The sequence below is a fragment of the Ovis canadensis genome, chromosome 9, assembly GCF_042477335.2.
Source record: "Ovis canadensis isolate MfBH-ARS-UI-01 breed Bighorn chromosome 9, ARS-UI_OviCan_v2, whole genome shotgun sequence".
NCBI classification, from domain to species: Eukaryota; Metazoa; Chordata; class Mammalia; order Artiodactyla; family Bovidae; genus Ovis; species Ovis canadensis.
The window spans coordinates 70,875,988-70,881,987 of NC_091253.1; positions in this window are offsets into that span (position 1 = coordinate 70,875,988).

Below are 6,000 nucleotides of genomic sequence, written 5' to 3' on the forward strand. Positions count from 1 at the left end.
AGGCTTCCCTGGTGGCTCAGCTGGTAAAGAATCCACCTGCAATGTGGGAGACCTGGGTTTGATCTCTGAGTTTGGAAGATCCCCTGGAGAAGAGAACGGCTACCCACTCCAGTATTCTGGCTTGGAGAATTCTATGGACTGTATAGTTCGTGGGCTTCCCTGATAACTCAGTTGGTGAAAGAATCCACCTGCAATGAAAAAGACCCCAGTTCGATTCCTGGGTCAGGAATATCCACTGGGGAAAGGATAAGCTATTCATTCCAGTATTCCTGGGCTTCCCTTGTGGCTCAGCTGATAAAGAATCCGCCTGCAATGCGGGAGACCTGGATTCGATCCCTGGGTTATGAGGATGCCCTGGAGAAGGGAAAGGCTACCCACTCCAGTATTCTGGCCTGGAGAATTCCATGGACTACATTCCGTGGGGTTGCAAAGAGTCAGACATGGACTGTGTGACTTTTTAACTTTTCAAATGGTTGCTAGGGCTTATTTTAGTAAATAACTTAAGTGTCCATCTATAGAGGGCGTGACTAAGTCATCTTTGCGAGCAGAGGATTCCTTTTTGACATGTATGGAAGGGGTGGTTAATAGGTACATAATGAAGGGGAGGCTAAAGATCTGAGTCTGTCAGTATTAATAAAGACAGGAAAAGCAATGAATGGTTTCTGCTTCCTGTAGCCTGAGAATGTGCTGTGGAGAAGTTCGAACCTGCTTATCTGGCAGTGACTCCCAGACTGGAGTGAGCCTCTTCAGACCAATTGGGACAGGGATTGATGTGGCCCGTTGAGGTAGAAAAGGAGGCCTGGGGAGCCAGAGCTGTTGGGAAATTGCTGATTGTGGAAGCAAACAGGTGTGGCCTAATACCCGTTGCCTTGAGCTTTCTTATTACATAGATGCATACTCCCTATGTGGGTGTATGCCAAGTCACTTCAGTTGTGTCTGACTCTTTGTGACCATATGGACTGTTTCCCGCCAGGCTCCTCTGTCCATGGGATTCTCCAGGCAAGAATACAGGAGTGGATTGCCATGCCCTCCTCCAGGGGGTCTTCCCGACCCAGGGATCAAACCCTGGTCCCTTAAGTCTCCTGCATTAGCAAGCGGGTTCTTTACCACTAGCGCCACCTGGGAAGTCCCCAGACGCATCTTAAGCCTGCTTCGCTCTGCAGTGTAACCCACAATGGCTATACTGAAACCTCATCATCATTTTAGGAATACAGTCCCTCTATGTGGAATGGTTTCAAAGAGCCTCCACCCCTAACTTGCAGAGTTTGGGCCTTTCTATGGGGATTTGGTCTGTCCCAGATAATTCTTTAAATACCTACATCCTCCTTGTTCTCAGAGGCTGTTAAGCTGTCACATGAACTCATGTGATCAGTTTAATAGAACTGCCAATTTGATTTGATGGGCTTGATTTTGAAGTCAATTGCCTTTTTTTTTTTTTTTTACAACTATGAGGTAGGCAGCCCATTTTCAATTTTTTTCATTAAATCAATGGCCAGCAGACTGCCAAAGACTGGGTGCAGCCTCAGAACCTCACTAACTTAAGTATTGCAAGGAACCTTTGTGAGTTGAGGGGATGGCAGTGGGATGCTGAATCCATGCTTACTCTAGGACTTGTACTCCATCAGCTCAGTTGCTCAGTCGTGTCCAGCTCTTAGCGAACCCATGGACTTGAACTAGATGCAACCTATGAACAGATAAAGTGTCTTTCCATGTGCCTTCTCCCCTACCAACCCTCTAATTCCCCTGTATAAAGAAATTGTAGTACATGGATGCTGTACTGTGAAGAAAGGTAAAAATGATTTTTCTCTGGTTTTAATCCAAAAATTGCTGTTTTTACATTTGGGCAAAGGTAAAGGGCTGCTTCATCAGACCCTTAACAATGCAGGGTGTCCGATTTCCAAGAGGCCTTCTTTACAGTTGATTGCAGTAGGAAAATATTCTTATTGCTTCTAGCATTTGTGTCAACTTCAAGGCATAAACCCAGATGTCACTTTTATTTCCTTCAGTAATATTTTTTTTCATTGACCCTTTTCCAGGGCGCAGCCATTTCTGGCATCTTCCATCTTCCTTTGTAGACCTGAAGGCAAAGGATTTGTTTAACTTTCAGCAGTGTTTACTGCTCCTGACGGTAAATGGTCCTTGCCTTTTCTTCTTGGGCCGGAGTCGTCTTCTTGCCAACGTTTTACTTTGTATGTATTGGAAACTGTTCTTATTTTGTCAGATCCCCTGAGTAATCTTTCCCCACCTTTGTTTATCTTGTCATTTGGCTTTCACTTTCTTAACCCATTCCTAAACTCAATCTGCTTGTAATTCTTTGATTTTGATTTTTGCCCTTCTCTGTTTTAAGGCTTTTAAAATTGCACTTCATTCTTAAAGATTTTAATTTTTTTTTCCCCTGATGGAATCATGCATCTCTGAATGTCATAATTCTCCAGTCGGGCAAGTGTCCCAGTAACCTCATCTCCTAGATCAAAATGGTGAGGGTCTATTTTTCTCGTCGATTTGTGCAGCCACCATTACTGCTAATGAAAGATCTTCATGTGCATTAAGGGGAAACTAGGCCTCTAACGAGATACAGAGAGAATTGCAGCTGATGATTCCCACTTCTTGCCCACTGTACTATAACACAAATGCACTCTCAGGAGGCAGTGGGCTTGAGAAATACAAAAATGCATGTGCTCCTACACAAGATGCCTAGTCTGGTCTTAATCGTTGGGTGGTGGTGTTTGGCTTCTGGTCCCTCTGATACTCTATGCCTGCCTGTCTGGAGGCGAAAGCTCCAGACACGTGGAAAAGAAAGTGAATAGACTAATGACATTGCATTAGAAACAGCTTTTAAAACAATTTCTTACATTAATAAATTGTTTTACAGTTTGCAAAGTACTTGTTCGTGTGTTTTCTCATTTAGGATAGGAAAGGTGTACAAATGTGTTACGAAGCCAATGTATCTGGTACTTGGTAGTTTTTGCTCAGGGATGATGAAATCGAGCTTGAAAAAGGTATGATTAGTTAAAGCTCACATACTCCTAGGTGGCAGGACCAAGACTGGAGCTCAGGTCTTAAGCTCTCTCGTGAGTACTTGGCACAACCTCTTTGTTCAACACAACACTAGGAAAATCGTTCTCAACGCACACAGCTTCCTGCTTGTATATCTTCACTTCTGCTGCGGTAAGCCATTCTCTCCCCTTCTTCCACCAATTTTGGGGAACTGTTTCCCCCTAATTTATCCCACCCCCTAAATTCGTAGGATCCCACAGGTGAACCCCCAACATCCTTATAATTAGACCAGGGTGGACACCTCATCCAATTAGTGATCCTTTTCTGGTACATAGTAACAGAGATGAAAGGATTCTAATGTCCATTTGGGCTCATTTCTTCACAAGACTATCTAACCTCTTGTTAAACATTTTGTAGTATAGGTTACAAAATGGTGAGTAGCAGAGAGGAGCTTAGGAGGCAGAAGCAGAAAGGTACAAAGGTGGGAAAGAGCTTCCAAGTTCCTAACACTTGGATTTTCTATTTCCAGTCCTTTTCTGAAGCCTGTTTGTATTCCTGCCCTTGGGTCTTAGAAAAACACTTTTGAATCTTCTTAATAACACTGCCTTTTTTCCCTCTTCAAATTTGAGTTGGTTTCTGTTCCTTTTAACCTCAAAATACCTAATCCAACTCGTGTATATACCAAGGCTTATTCGCTATTAGGTCTTAGTGGGTTTGAGAATGCCTTGCAAGGTAATAGAGGAATCAAAGTTCCTCTGCAGATACATTAATAATATTCTAGAACAGGAGGGAACCCAGCCTGAGCTGTTGGCCACCTCACACACTCTTATTTACTGATGAGGAGACAGGCTCCAAGAGCTTTAAATACTGTTTCCAAAATAGCCTAGATCATTCATTCTTCTCTTGTATTATTCTGTGTCTTGACATTTTTAAAAGAGCTTGAGTGTTAAGTGTTGTCCCTTCGTGTTCCCACCTTGCTGTTTGTGAGATGCGCTCTGATGCCCCGTGGAGTTGAGGTGTGTCCTCTGAAGCATTTGGAGCACTATGGTCGCACATTCTTGAGAAAGAGCAAGATGTTAGGGGCTAATTCACAGCCTTTGATAACTATCTCTCCCCCAACCTGACTGTTCCAGCTCGGAAGAGGATGGCAGAGGTGAGCTTTTGCCGCTTTGCTGGAGATGAGCGGTGTAAACAGGTGGCTGGGGATTCTAAATTTGGTCTGAAATGAAAACACTTCAAACAAACAAAATTAAGTTAGATTCTTTTGACAGTGAAATATTTCTTTAGAGATGCAGACGTCAGTCTTATTAAAAGTACAAATCAACAATAGAAAAGGATACTTGACAGGGCGTGTGTGTGTGTGTGTGTGTGTGTGTGTGTGTGTGTGTCTGTGTTGGAATGCCACAACTTACCTTTGCTTTTGCCTTCAGATCTTAGGGTGAAATGGCCTGTGGAGATCACTCCCTCTTCCTCCTATACTTAGGGGAGAGCAGTGAACTGGAGCAATTTGTTAGAAACAAAGACATTTGCATTTGTGATGTTCATGTCATTCTGCTGCTGCTGCTGTGAATTCACAAATGTACAGAAATTCAGAAATCATCTGGGGTAAGGGAAGGAGAAAGGGAAGGTGTTATCTTGCATTTTGACGAAGCCCTGCTCACACATCTCAGATGACAGTCTCCCATCTTGTGTGCACGGACTGCGGCAACTGTGGGCTGCTCTGCTAAAGGGGATCAGGGGCTGGCTATGCACATCCTCCATAGCTTCCAAATATATTTAGCGTGAGCAGTAAATTACTGCTCCCCATTTAAACACACTTGGACAAAATGATTTTTTTCTCCCGATGCTCTTGTGTCCTGGATGCCTGCTTCATTACCCTTTGGAAGAAAAGTCAACCAGCCAACCAATTAAGAATGGCATTTTCCTTTAAAAGAATTGAGTGCTCCTTACTCCATCAGTTCAGCTCTTCTGCATCCCTCTCTGTGTCTAACTTTGTTTTTGTTCAGTTGCTCAGTCATGTCTGCAAAACGCCCAGCTTCCCTGTCCTGAACTGTCTCCTGGAGCTTGCTCAAACTCATGTCTATTGAGTCGGTGATGCCACCCACCCAACCATCTCATCATCTGTCATCCCCTTCTGCCTTCAGTCTTTCCCAGCATCAGGGTCTTTTCCAGTGAGTTGGGTCTTTTCCAATGAGTTGGCTCTTCACATCTGTTGGCTAAAGTATTGTAGTCTTAGCTTCAACATCAGTCCTTCCAGTAAACATTCAGTGTTGATTTCCTTTAAGATGACTGGTTTGATCTCCTTGCAGTTCAAGGGACTCTCAAGAGTCTTTTGCAGCACCACAGGCAAGTAGGTTTTAGCGTTATCAATGGAGCATCACTGTGGGATGAAAGTAGAATCACAAACTTACACTTTCCACGTGGTGACTGTTGTGTGTTTTCCTCCGTACTGTACATATGAACGTGGGAGCACTTTCTGGTGGTCATTCAGCAGACAGGTGTAGCACTTGGTGCTCGACCCTGGGGCTGGAATTACAGGCAGTCCTGACCCTAAGGGACTTAGCCATGGGCAATAGTTCTCTAAAGTGTAGTCCCTGGAGGAGCATCACCTGTGAGGCTGTCAGAAATGCAAATTTGCAGGCCTCCCGCCAGATTTAGGAATCGGGAGTTCTGAGGGTGGAGCTGAACTGGTGTTTTAATAAGCATCCAGGGGATTCAGAGCCTTGTGAAAGATTCCTCTGGAACAGTGGGGGCTGAATCTGGCTGTGTGTCATTATCGCCTGGGGAGTTTACATTCAGGTCTGAAATATGCATGGGGAACTTTTTTAAAGATGATTTTGGGAAGAAATAATGCAATAAATTTAGAGTAGCCACCTTTTTTAGAGGTTAAGAGTAATAGTGGGGTCAGGTCCTGGAGAAGGATTCTGAACAGAGCAGAGAGAAGCCAAGCCTGCAGGCATGCTTGGCCAGAACCAGCAGAGGAGAAGGTAGGAGAGAAGGGGA